General features: G+C 42.4%; 1 protein-coding gene and 1 long non-coding RNA gene across 2 annotated transcripts in view; both read left to right on the top strand.

Moving 5' to 3' along the window:
• Positions 1 to 14,651, top strand: part of LOC120999664 (oocyte zinc finger protein XlCOF6-like) — a 2,208,135-nt gene that overhangs the window by 1,469,808 nt on the left and 723,676 nt on the right. The window lies entirely within an intron of this gene.
• On the top strand, positions 1,159 to 5,276 carry LOC120999751. The gene is made up of 4 exons (XR_005778613.1): positions 1,159 to 1,211; positions 1,802 to 1,925; positions 2,042 to 2,139; positions 5,236 to 5,276. It is a non-coding gene; the product is annotated as an uncharacterized LOC120999751 (long non-coding RNA).

Genomic DNA, 14,651 nt, shown 5'->3' with positions numbered 1-14,651 from the left:
AGCCGACAATATCCGGGACCGTTATTTAAATTGATTACAGGTTACAGAGATACGGACTATAAGCCATCTGCTAAACACAGATCATGGTGAACGTTGCATAATGCAGAGATAATTGGACTATAGGCACAGAAGAATCCCGCCAATAAATACCAGAGGCACCGAGCTGTTCTGAAATATAAAACACAAGATGTATTGGTGATATACACAACACTAACAAAAACACCAAGTGTGAAAGTGTATTCATAAAGATCCCAGTGATGACCATAAGATCATCAATGTCCCCAGTGGAGATCCCAATACACCTACATGACTAACTGAGCCACGAGGTCTCCTCTGGGTCCCAACACTTTTCCTCAATACTATTGGTTCATCCAGGGACAATTAGGGACAAAAATTTAAATAGAAACACATAAAATTACACATGGAAATAAGAAGATTATATTTTAAAGCTCAATTCCAACACCAGAAATGTCCAAGCCAAAACTGACCAGCAGATCTCCATATTATTGTAGAAAGATAAAACCATATATGCTTCCTTTTAGAGTAGTGAGGTTAAAAGGATAACAAATCAGAAGATCAGCAGATTATATCAGTTATATTCTCCGTAGGTCCAGGTTATAATCTACAAATGAGAAAACATAAAAAAACATAGTAATACAGTCTGCCTTTAAATTAATCAAATGGAGAAATGCCCATAGCCTGTGGGCCAGATTAATCTACAATGCGTCCCTGACCTACAAGTCACTGACTGTGCTCTCTTAACCTGCACTCACTTGTTTCCCTCAGGTTCCTTAGGTGCAGGATTCTCTTCTCTTGAAAGCCAATGGTCTTTTCCATCAATGACCCACCAAGGATGGAGAAGGACAGAGACCACATGGCTGCAAGGATATTAGACCTCACCCTGGAGATCGTCTCCTTGATAACTGGAGAGGTGAGAGTCTCACATGTCATCACTCTTATCTCTAGTAATAAACCAGGGAAATGACTGGAAAGGTGAAGGATTCTTAGAATCTCTGTAGTGATCGGCGTCTCCCCATACACAGGATTACACAGTAGTGAAGCAGTCGTCTGGTGAGTGTGTGACACCCCGTGTGTCAGGAGGACGGAGCAGGACCCAGAGCCCCATCACCGAGCCTCCACCTCATTCCCTGATACATGAGCAGAAGATCCTAGAATTTACCACCAGGATCACTGAGCTGCTGAGCGGAGAGGTGAGCGCTGCTGGGAATGCTGGGACATTATACAATAACGCCAAGGGAGGGGTCTGGTAATGACTGTATCCTTGTGTTGTCAGGTTCCTATAAGGTGTCAGGATGTCGCTGTCTATTTCTCCATGGAGGAGTGGGAGTATTTAGAAGAACACAAGGATCTGTACAAGGACAGAGACCACATGGCTGCAAGGATATTAGACCTCACCCTAGAGATCACTTCCTTGATAACTGGAGAGGTGAGAGTCTCACATGAAATCACTCTTATCTCTAGTAATAAAAAAGGGAAATGACTGGAAAGCTGAAGGATTCTTAGAATCTCTGTAGTGATCGGCGTCTCCCCATACACAGGATTACACAGTAGTGAAGAAGTCGTCTGGTGAGTGTGTGACACCCCGTGTGTCAGGAGGATGGAGCAGGACCCAGAGCCCCATGACCGAGCCTCCACCTCATTCCTTGATACATGAGCAGAAGATCCTAGAACTTACCACCAGGATCACTGAGCTGCTGAGCGAAGAAGTGAGCGCTGCTGGGACATTATACAATAACGCCAAGGGAGGCGTCTGGTAATGACTGTATCCTTGTGTTGTCAGGTTTCTATAAGGTGTCAGGATGTTGCTGTCTATTTCTCCATGAAGGAGTGGAAGTATTTAGAAAAACATAAGGATCTGTACAAGGACGTCATGATGGAGAATCACCAGTCCCTCACATCACCGGGTAAGAGGAGACCTTCCATAACTGTAGAGGAGAGAACAGTTCTGAGAGTCAGATTCCCCATCATCTGATCATCACATATAGACAATGTATTCAGTCACTGTGTGTATTTTCTACAGATGGATCCAGTCAGAGAAATCCACCAGAGAGATGTCCCAGTCCTCTGTATTCCCAGGACTGTCCACAGGAAAAGCAGAATGCCCCACTGGATCATCAAGTAAGTGCAGCTGAGGTTTCTACCTATCCTCAACATCTCCCCCAACCCCCACCAGTACACAGGTCGCCATCTGTTGCCATGTCTCCACACACAAATTTTTGCTTCAAAACAGCCCCGGCTCAAACTCCTCCGAAGTGTATGAAAGGGACTTGCTGCCACATAAGCCTGCACCTGCTTCAGAGTCACGTCACTTGAGAATGCCATGTGACCCCGTGACATCAGAGGGTCCTTAAGGTGCATGGGATTTATACAGTATACAGTTGCAAGAAAAAGTATGTGAACCCTTTGGAATGATATGGATTTCTGCACAAATTGGTCATAAAATGTGATCTAATCTTCATCTAAGTCACAACAATAGACAATCACAGTCTGCTTAAACTAATAACACACAAAGAATTAAATGTTACCATGTTTTTATTGAACACACCATGTAAACATTCACAGTGCAGGTGGAAAAAGTATGTGAACCCTTGGATTTAATAACTGGTTGAACCTCCTTTGGCAGCAGGAACTTCAACCAAACGTTTCCTGTAGTTGCAGATCAGACGTGCACAACGGTCAGGAGTAATTCTTGACCATTCCTCTTTACAGAACTGTTTCAGTTCAGCAATATTCTTGGGATATCTGGTGTGAATCGCTTTCTTAAGGTCATGCCACAGCATCTCAATCGGGTTGATGTCAGGACTGACTGGTTCATTCCAGAAGGCGTATTTTTCTTCTGTTTAAGCCATTCTGTTGTTGATTTACTTCTATGCTTTGGATCGTTGTCCTGTTGCAACACCCATCTTCTGTTGAGCTTCAGCTGGTGGACAGATGGCCTTAAGTTCTCCTGCAAAATGTCTTGATAAACTTGGGAATTCATTTTTCCTTTGATGATAGCAATCCGTCCAGGCCCTGACGCAGCAAAGTTGTCACGTTGGACAGGATCTCAGATACACAGACAACCAAATACACAAGTGTCTAGGCTAGATGCTGGGGAAAGGTCACCTCCTAGCACATCCCTGACTTCTCTCCCTATGCTGCTAAGCCCACATTCAGACCTTGATGGTAGGAATGATGTGTCCTCGTGCCTGGACTGCAAACACCCTAGAATCCCTGAGATGGTGAAAGGGGAGAAGGGGCAGAAGACACACAAATAGCCTAGAAAACAATCAATACAAACAGAAACCAAACTTATCTGAGCTGGAACAGACAATCCTTCCTTCCTTGAATCCAAGGCCAGACTGGGATTGAAGGCAATTTAAGCCAATGACCCCACCCAGAGCACCTGAAGGAAGGCGGATCCAGCATGATTCCAAAACAAACAAAAGGTTAGACACATGCTGCCAATCTGACAGACCTCCGCACACCGTCCGAGCAGGGCATGACAAAAGCAGCCCCAAACCATGATGCCCCCACCACCATACTTCACAGTTGGGATGAGGTTTTGATGTTGGTGTGCTGTGCCTCTTTTTCTCCACACATAGTGTTGTGTGTTTCTTCCAAACAACTCAACTTTGGTTTCATCTGTCCACAGAATATTTTGCCAGTACTGCTGTGGAACATCCAGGTGCTCTTGTGCAAACTGTAAACGTGCAGCAATATTTTTTTTGGACAGCAGTGGCTTCCTCTGTGGTATCCTCCCATGAAATCCATTCTTGTTTAGTGTTTTACATATCGTAGATTCGCTAACAGGGATGTTAACATATGCCAGAGTCTTTTGTAAGTCTTTAGCTGACACCCTAGGATTCTTCTTCACCTCATTGAGCAGTCTGCACTGTGCTCTTGCAGTCATCTTTACAGGACGGCCACTCCTAGGGAGAGTAGCAGCAGTTCTGAACTTTCTCAATTTATAGACAATTTGTCTTATTGTGGACTGATGAACAGCAAGGCTTTTGGAGATACTTTTATAACCCTTTCCAGCTTTATACAAGTCAACAATTCTTAATCGTAGGTCTTCTGAGAGCTCTTTTGTGCAAGGCATCATTCACATCAGGCAATGCTTCTTGTGAAAAGCAAACCCAGAACTGGTGTGCGTTTTTTATAGGGCAGGGCAGCTGTAACCAACACCTCCAATCTCATCTCATTGATTGGACTCCAATTGGCTGACACCTTACTCCAATTAGCTCTTGGGGATGTCATTAGTCTAGGGGTTCACATACTTTTTCCACCTGCACTGTGAATGTTTACATGGTGTGTTCAATAAAAACATGGTAACATTTAATTCTTTGTGTGTTATTAGTTTAAGCAGACTGTGATTGTCTATTGTTGTGACTTAGATGAAGATTAGATCACATTTTATGACCAATTTGTGCAGAAATCCATATCATTCCAAAGGGTTCACATACTTTTTCTTGCAACTGTATACAGTTCACACACACTGTTACTTACAGACATTCTGGATTACTTTGGGGCCATTGCTCTTTGCTGCTTCCGCAGATGATTTTCTTTGCTTCCTCATATGCTGGAACCCCAGCAGCAGTGGAGTATACTGTAGGCTCCATTGCATCTTGTTGTTGGCTACAAATGGTTTCTGGTGTCATAAAAGATTATATTAAATGTTCTCCTGTTTGGACATCCACTTGGCAACTGAGATTCAATGTGGGTAAAAATAAAGTCCTGCAGAGTAGATGTAAGTCATAGACTAAATGACAGCACAATGCCAGTCAGCTGCATCTACAGCAGATACTGTCCTGTATTAACAGCCAGTGACTGACTCATCAGGTACAGAATCTTCCTGCTTTTGCAAAACATTACATTCTCATCTAGAATCAGGTCACCAAGGACAAGAGCAAGTGGATATAAGGTTCAGTTTCCAGAAGCAATGACAGGCTTTTTACCGTACAATAATGTAAGAACTGGAGGTGATGAGCACAGCGTCCTCTCCAGGATAGGATCAGGTCATTTCATGCAGAAAAATGTCACATTTCATATGTGTAAGATACTTGTCTGAATGTTGATCCTGTCTGATCACCACGTGAGGAGCTCCTTCTTCTTCAGGGCAGAAAGGTTCATGTCTTCTAGGGGAGTTTGATCTTCGCCTGGATATAAGATCAGCTAGCAGTGGAGTATAGTTTTCTGTTTTCTCATGTCTTTAATGTGGGATCTTTACTGCAGGAAAGTTCAGGTGGAACGACGAGTGAGCTCAAAAAACCCGGATCGGTGTCTGTGAATGGTAAGAACCTTTCATAAATCTCATTTGACTGTAAATGTCTTTATTAACCCCTTAAAGACCCTGCCATATTTCACTTTAAGGACCAGGCTATTATTTGCTAATCTGACATGTGTCACTTTATGTGGTGAAAACTTTAAAACGCTTTTACTTATCCAGGCCATTCTGAGATTGTCTTCTCGTCACATATTGTACTTCATGACAGTGATAAAATTGAGTCAAAAAATTTCATTTTTATTTATAGAAAAATACCAAATTTACAAAAAATTTAGCAAATTTCAATTTCTCTACTTTTTATAATAGATAGTAATACCTTCAAAAATATGTCTACTTCATGTTTGGATCAGTTTGTAAATGCCATTTTTGGGGACGTTAGAAGGCTTAGAAGTTTAAAAGTAAATCTTTAAATTTTTCAGAAAATTCCCAAAAGAGGTACTGGCACGGCCACTTATAGGGTAGGAAGGATGAGGATGAACTGTGTTGAAAGTGTATTTTACATACATAATTAAGTACTGATTGGTTCTGTCCCCTTTAAATATTATGTCACCTTTTTGTAATGATATTCCATGTAATGTAGTGAGTCAGGGATTGTTAGATAACATGCACGTATCCCCCATTGTACTGAGAAGGCTGCATTCCTGAGTGATTATCTCTGCCCTGCATGCCGCACATTGGACGTCCTTAGGAGGAGAGGCTGAAAGGGATAAACCTTCTGTGTATAGACAGTTGATTTTCTTCTCATCCCTAGGGCGTAAATATATTGGTAGTGAATGTAAAAGGTATACCAAGCGGGGGAATTCCACCATCTTAAAAGGGTACGCCCGCCCCATATAGGACAAAGGAAGGTGTCGCCAGCCTGCCAATGTGTCCTCAAGCGCACGTATATAGGGAGCGATGTTTGCATTGTATAATTTGCCTGGTGACTTGGTGATCTGTATGCCCAGGTATGATACAGTATAGAGTGTGAGCGCCATTGAAATGGGTAATGAGCAGTCCACCTCGGTCTCTTGTGGACTTTAAGGAGCATGGCTTCAGATTTATCCAGATTTAGGGTATATTCTGAGAGTTGCCCAATATCCGTAAGATTCTGTAGTGTTTGTGGGAGTGTAATTTCTTGGGTTTTGATGATTAAGTTCAGATGATAAGGGTTAATAAGTTCATATCCGAGGCTGATTGAGAGGAGCCTTGAGTATTCCTTTTTTGGCAATTTGCCAGCAGATTTGGACATTTTAGTTGAGGTATTGTCACGGATGGTGTTACAGAAAACTGGAAGTTATAAATAAACATCCGACTGACTTGATCCCAAACTAAGGAACATATGGGTGAGCCCTATAAAACCCCTAGAGCTCTCCCTGACTGCTCTGCCCATGCAAAGATCTTTATGATAGAAAATTGCATGCCCTCATACCTAGACTGTGTGACACCTGAAAACAGTGGACACGACCACCGGCTCCCTGCACTTAATACGAAGGTAGTCAGGGTCACCTAGAATCAAGCCAGCACGGAAACACAAATAAAGGAAAAGACTTATCTGAGGAACCAGCAGTTGCAGCATCTAGCAGTGAGCACAATCCAGGAAGTAGTATAAACCGCAAAGTGAGGCAGTATGGGAGGGGATATAAAGGGAGGCAATCAGTGTAAATAGATGACAGCTGGGAGAAGGAAAAGGGATGACAAAGTGAAACCAAAACAAAGAACATCATGCAAGAGGTACAGAAGAACGTCTGCCAGAGCTTCTCAGAGAGCTGGCGGTGACAGGTATCAGTGGCAGCTATGGCAGATTGCGTCTGAGAGGTGGTACGTGTTGTTCTAGAACAGTTCTTGGCCACAAATTTGTCCATAATCTCTGTTAGGTTTAAGCCTGTGTAACTGATGTTTGAATTGTGTTAGGTATTTGGGAGGATAATCCTTTTAAGATATTTATACCATTAGGAAGGCAAAGCAAAATTTGGCCATAAAGAGTTGTAGAAGCATCAGTGCTGGTAATTAATGATGATATTCCATAATAGGCCACAAGGTGTCACTATTGGCTCAAAAGTGACTGTGTGAAGATAAGTGAGGGAATTTTCAGCATGAAGAGGGAAGCGCCATCTTGAAAGTACTCACAAGTCCCTTGTACTGCAGGTATGGCACCTTCTTCACTCCAGGATGGGAGTCTGTGTAGGATCGCCATTTTTTATTGTAATGCGGGCATCGGCTCCGTTGTTGGCCCCGATAGCCAAGATTGAAGAGGCCCGGCATCAGGGAGGGAGTGCAAGCCGAGGCTGTGCGGACCGGCGGCCTACACAAATGCTGTGTGGCTCACTGCTGTGGACTCCGGGTCAGTGATGACTTGCGCCCTCCAAGCCGCGCTACCACAGGGGACTTGTCCCCTCTTTAGTGTCGCGTTGGTCGCCCTTTTGGACGCCGATGGCGGCGGACTTTGCGGCTTGTGTGGAGAGTGTTGTTAAAATGCGGCCATACTGGGTGACCCACCCCCGGAAGGCCTTATATTTTTTTTAGCAGATTTTGTAAATATATTTATTCACTTAGCCCGCATAAGCTTATTTATTCTCAAGTCTTTTGAATTTATGTTAAAACAAAGACCAAACTTAAAGTTCTCCTACATGTTTCACCATTGATAACAAACTATCCCTGACGAAGGAGCCCGCACGGCCCCGAAACGCGTAGGAAGGTTTTTTGTCCTACGGAGGCTACAGTATTGCCGCAGGTGACGTCACCGACCCGGTTTCTAGGACAACCAAAGTAACCAGCCACCTCGCAGAGCGCTTGCTTCCGGCCGGGGCAGCGCTCACGCTAGAAGGTGAAAGAAGAGCCCACGCCAACTCAGAAGGAAGTTTTCTACCTAGAATACTCCACAGAAGCAGGATAGGAAAGAAGGTTCCATCAACCGCAAGCAGTACGCACACCAGAGCCAACCCCTTTTCAGGTAGGAATTACACTGTATCATCCATATGCTCCCAACCTTAGTAGTCTCACCTCATACCCCTCTATGAGACAGCCGGTGGACGCTGCACTTTGCCGGTATATTGTCTCCCTCCCCCCACTCTGATCGCGTCCTCAGTCCCTCCAGTTCTCTCACCCAGCATCAGTAGCCGCTTAGACTGTATTTCCTGCGCTTATGTCCAGTGCCACCCACGGGTGACACACTGATTTTCACTCTTATTTTACCTCAAGGAGGACAACAGCTCCTTTTCAGGACATTCTAGCTGCGGTATCACCCCACCCGGGTTGATTTTTATACATCTAAACTTAGGGAGCGCAGGGAGGTTCATTTCTTTCTCTCTTTTGTATTGTTTCTGTTACAATCCCCCCTGCAGCATACCGCTACTGTCCACCATGAGCGAATTATGGTATGATAGGAGAGATAGAATGATCTTTATACAGACATTCTTTAACAACAAAAAAGATACCTTAAATCAACCAAACTATTTATGGAAAGAAAAGAAAAATGAGATGATTAACAATGTCAAAAGACTAGAACAACTATTAATAACAGAGATGCGGGACTTATGGGAAGTCTCCTCATTGGAAAAATATTTAGAGAATGATACGGTCCCCAAGGGCCTTAAGGTGTCCAAACCTCTTAATGGAGATTTGGGGGATACCATCACCCTCAAGGAATGGGACACCCTATTTCATGATTTTTCTAAAAAAGCAGTAGTTTTTATTATTGAAAAAAGAAAGGATAGCTTGAGGAGAAATAACCAAGAGATACTAGAACTCTTTGACAAAATCAGACCATATAAAGAAGAGGAGGATCTAATAAGAATTTCTAGGTCAGTAAAAAACAGAATTAAAAACAAAGAAGATGCCATAATAGTCAGAAAAACGAAGAAATTCAACAGAGACATATCAGAAACAGATAGTGCAGTGGATTTAGCAGGTATTAAATCAACAGTGAGCCCAGTATCTGATGGGGACTTTGACACCATAGACAGCACATGGTGTGATTGCACCTTGAATATCCTATCAGTATATGAGGATAGCCGAGTGAATGAGGAGAACCCCTGTGAAAAAGTAAGGGCTAGGACCCAGGCATCACCGGTTCAAACTTTGGAATCTAACACCAGGGAATTAAGACCTCAGCAACAGGAGAACGGCTCAATCATATCCCCTAATAGATACGCGATCTTAGAGACAATAGACGAGTTTGCAGTCATTGAGGATACACCACCCCCAGTGGGGGACATTATCCAAGGGTCCCATACAGATGTACATAATACAGCAGAAAATCAACTAAGCTATGCCACGGTAGTCAAAGGAGCCAGTACTATCAATACTATTATTAGAAATAGCCCTAAACAAAATAGACCACGGAATACTGTTACGAGCAAAAAAATTAAGAAGACTGTTAATAAGGATTTTTTTCGCACAAGGAATCAAACAAAAAGAAAAAAAACAAAAGGGGGAGAAGAGGACGAGGCTTAACCAAAATCAAAGAAAAACAAAAAAGTCTGGGGGAAGGTATATTCAACCTTAGCAGCCATACTTTAAGCAATGAAGAACTTACCCTCCTTAATAAGTGTTTAAAATTTGCCCCCTCTTCTAAACTGAATACATTTGATGCATTCATTGGGGTGAAAAAATTCCTACGGAATTTGGCTTTAAAAAATTTTTTATTAAAAAGGAAAAACAATTACTAATGAATAAACAAGCCAATACTCATGCAAATATTACAGCATCTACAACAACTAAAATACCAACAAAGACACAAATAAGAGGAGACACAAATATTGGAGTTGTTAGTATGCGCCCCAATCAGACTTTAGGGATACCAGAACTAAACTCAAGGACTGGAAGGATGGATACACAAAATTATGTGGATATTGACAACAAATTCACCCATACTAACTTAAAACCTACATCAAAATTTAACCCCATTTCCGAATACTCTGATTCCCTAATCACCTTCCAATCATTGGTCATTAAGGACTTACTTCGGATCAATCCCAATAAGAAAACTAGTCCTTATAACCTATCCAAGGGGGAGAGTAGAGCCATCAAATCCCTACAAACGAACAATCAGATCATTATTAGACCAGCAGACAAAGGGGGTGGATTGGTCATACTTGACCAGAAGGACTACCATCAGGAGGCCCTAAGACTGCTTTCGGATCGAAAGACGTATAAGCAACTCAGTCTCGACCCCACAACAATATATAAAAGCAAACTGAATCTATTAATTCAAAAGGGGAAGAATATGGGAGCCCTTTCTAAGGACGAAATCCTCTTTATTAACAACCAAAGCCCTAAGATACCAATCTTTTACTATCTCCCTAAAATTCACAAGAATAAAACTTGCCCACCGGGCAGACCCATAATTTCAGGGATTGATAGCCTCATCTCCAACCTATCCAAGTATGTGGACATTTTATTGCAAGAACAGGTTTTAAAACTACCCGGCGTATCTTAAAGATACGAAAAATATCCTCCAAATTTTAGAAGGGATTGAATGGCAGACGGATTTCCTTTTGGGCACTTTGGACGTGACTGCCCTATACACAGTAATCGATAAAAAAAAGGGCCGTGATGCTGTGGAATATTTTTTAAAAAAAGATCAAACTATATCTGAGGAACAAATCAATTTTACGTGCGATTGTATAACGTTCATCCTAGAGCATAATTATTTTAAGTATGGTCCAGATTTTTATCTCCAGACGTGGGGGACCGCAATGGGGACCAGATTCGCACCGAGCTTCGCCAACCTCTATATGGGTAGATGGGAGGAGCCCACTATATTCCCCGAGGGGGAGCTCGGTGCGGGTCTGGTCCTCTGGAAAAGGTTCATTGACGATGTCATTTTTATCTGGAAGGGGGATGAGTCTTCCCTCGACAATTTTTTAGCCAATTTGAATAAAAATGATTTTAATCTGCATTTTACTCCTTCATATGACAAAAAAGAAATCAACTTCTTGGACTTAACTATATTCATTGAGGACAGGTCTATATATACTAAAACATATCATAAACCAACCGATACCAATAGCTTTATTCCTTTGGGAAGTTGTCACTGCCCATCTTGGTTGAACAACATCCCCTACGGTCAGTATATCAGGGCCCGTAGAAACTGCACCACGGACACTGATTACCAACAGGAAGTAGTAGATCTAAATAAAAAATTTCTGGCAAAAGGGTATGAGTCAAAAACATTGATTCCAATTACCAACATTGTCAGTGTTATGGACAGGCAAGTACTACTAAAAGATAAAATAATAGACAAGGACACCCCTGCCAGTGAGGATGTCAACCAAATAAAGGTCCCCATTATTACTACATTCAGTACAGGGGTGGGTACATTTAAAAGAATCATTTATAGACATTGGGACATTCTCAAGTATGATAAAATCATAGGGGAGAAGATTCCTCTGAAACCCACATTCATTTTTAGGAAAGCCTCTAATCTAGCTAATCTAATAGCTCCATCTGAGAAAAGACATACATTGAGGCACCAATCATGTCTGAAAAAAGGTTTTTTTCCCTGCCGTCTGTGTAAGAATTGTAAAACTGTGAAACATCTAATAAAACCCCTATTTGAACTTCATACCCCACAAGGTAAATTTACCATCAGGGACTATATCTCCTGCAACACTAAAGGGGTTATTTATTACATCCAGTGCCCCTGCCACAAAATCTATGTTGGACGTACAAAAAGAGAATTAAAAACCAGGATCAGGGAGCACATCAACAATATCCATAAAAAAGTAGACCATCACCCCCTATCCCGCCACTATGTGGAATTCCATCAAGGGAAGTTCCTGGGATCCAAATTTGGGGGCATAGAGAGAGTTAAACAGGAGAGCAGGGGAGGGGATTACATCAAACTCATGTCTAGAGTGGAAAGTAAATGGATCTTTAGATACAACAGCCTGGCACCACACGGGTTAAACCAGGAAATAGAACTTTTTGCTTTCCAATAAATACACACACTTGAGGACGATTGGATCCATAGGGCAATTATCAATCATCATCAAAGTATATATATACATGGTGTCCTTCGGATTGCTAATGTAATAAAAGAACTATGAACCTAATTGCATCACTATAAATCTATACTGCATAGCGGTCTGGTAACCTGCACGCCTGCTCTTATGGTTGCTTGTTGACGTGGTTACCTTGGAAACCGAGTCAGCTATTTAACCTCCACGGACATTGATAACAAACTATCCCTGACGAAGGAGCCCGCACGGCCCCGAAACGCGTAGGAAGGTTTTTTGTCCTACGGAGGCTACAGTATTGCCGCAGGTGACGTCACCGACCCGGTTTCTAGGACAACCAAAGTAACCAGCCACCTCGCAGAGCGCTTGCTTCCGGCCGGGGCAGCGCTCACGCTAGAAGGTGAAAGAAGAGCCCACGCCAACTCAGAAGGAAGTTTTCTACCTAGAATACTCCACAGAAGCAGGATAGGAAAGAAGGTTCCATCAACCGCAAGCAGTACGCACACCAGAGCCAACCCCTTTTCAGGTAGGAATTACACTGGTATCATCCATATGCTCCCAACCTTAGTAGTCTCACCTCATACCCCTCTATTGAGACAGCCGGTGGACGCTGCACTTTGCCGGTATATTGTCTCCCCTCCCCCCACTCTGATCGCGTCCTCAGTCCATCCAGTTCTCTCACCCAGCATCAGTAGCCGCTTAGACTGTATTTCCTGCGCTTATGACCAGTGCCACCCACGGGTGACACACTGATTTTCACTCTTATTTTACCTCAAGGAGGACAACAGCTCCTTTTCAGGACATTCTAGCTGCGGTATCACCCCACCCGGGTTGATTTTTATACATCTAAACTTAGGGAGCGCAGGGAGGTTCATTTCTTTCTCTCTTTTGTAATGTTTCACCATCCAACCGTCATGATCAGAGTTCAGGAGCTCAAAGGGGGTTTCCAGGATTTTAATATTGATGACCTATCCTCAGGTTAGGTCATCAATATCATATTGGCGGGGGTCCGACACTTGGCACCCGTGCCAATCAGTTAATTAAAGAGAAGGCCGCGCTTCGTGCGAGTGCTGCCTTCCTTTCATTGTTTACCTGCTTGCCGTCGACATTGCAGCAGTTAGTAGTGTAATTACAAGAAGCCATCCTATTCACTTCTATGGGACGGCTCCTTCCTATTCAAGTGTATTCGAGCAATCATACTGATCTGCAGAATGAAGCAAACATATTTTTTATGCCACATGGTAAACATTGTAAAATGCAAAAATCAGTGGTGGAATTGCTGTTGTTTTTTCACATTCCCATCCAAAAAGAGTTAACAAAAATAAATAATTAAGTGTGTGCCCTAAAATTGCAATTGAAAAATATAGAATGCAGCAATGGAACAACAGGAAAAAAGGGGTTAAGGGGGATACAAGGGCTGAGAATGGAAAAAGGAAAGGTGTAAGAAAAATAAAGAAGAAAGTTGCCATAATATGTAAAGCACAAATAGGGCACAACAGCGATCAAAACAAGGAGAAGATGTATCAAAGCTTGTTGAAAGGAAAATGGATTTGCTGCCCATGACAACCAATCAAATCACTTATTTAATTTTCCAAAGGTTGTCTTACTATAGTTGGAATCTGAATGGTGGCCACCTGCTCTAGTTTTGATAATTTTCCTCAAAGCACTTGGGTGAGATATGGTTTTTTAATGCATCTAATAGGGCCATACATTAAGCGTATACACAGGTGATGTGTACATGTTCATGCTGAATTTCCTTCCACTCTATGATATCTATTAGATTCATTTTTGGTGGTATCTTTTTTGAATTTCTGGAACTTTTGTTGTCTGTTGACATTGGGATGTATTGGACTGTATGGTCTGGATAGAAACACTTGTCACCATCTCTACAAGGGAATATATTCTTGGACAACTAAAAACTCCTAAAAACTCAAGACAAGATTAGACGGGCTGATGGATCGACTGGTTGTCAGGAAGGAAGCGTTCCTTCCGGACAGCTGGCTGCTCGTTCAGTGAAGGAGAACGCTGCATTTTCAAGCAGCGAACTCTTTCACAGTATGAGGATGAGGGATCGCTATAGAGATCCCTCATCCACATACAGAATCATTGTTTCTGGGAAGCAGATCGCTGTTTAAACCACACGATCTGCTGTCCAGAAACAATGATTGGTGGTGCCTGCATGAGAAGCTGGATCACCTGATGAACAATCGTTTTGCTCGTTCATCAGGTGATCAGCGGCACATTTAGATGGCGAGATTATCAGGAAGATCGCTCGCATGAACTGTCGTTCCCAATAATCAAGACGATTATTGGTTCCTTTAAATCTACCTTTAAAACTGTACACTATACTATTATCTTACATGTTTTATTTATTTTATTTTTTCTGGCTTACTATTGTTTCAAAAAAACCTTGATTGATTAAT

The sequence above is a fragment of the Bufo bufo genome, chromosome 4 (genome assembly GCF_905171765.1).
Source record: "Bufo bufo chromosome 4, aBufBuf1.1, whole genome shotgun sequence".
Classification (NCBI taxonomy): domain Eukaryota; kingdom Metazoa; phylum Chordata; class Amphibia; order Anura; family Bufonidae; genus Bufo; species Bufo bufo.
Note: the sequence above shows the minus strand (reverse complement) of the source record. Positions and strands in the feature narration are given on the sequence as shown.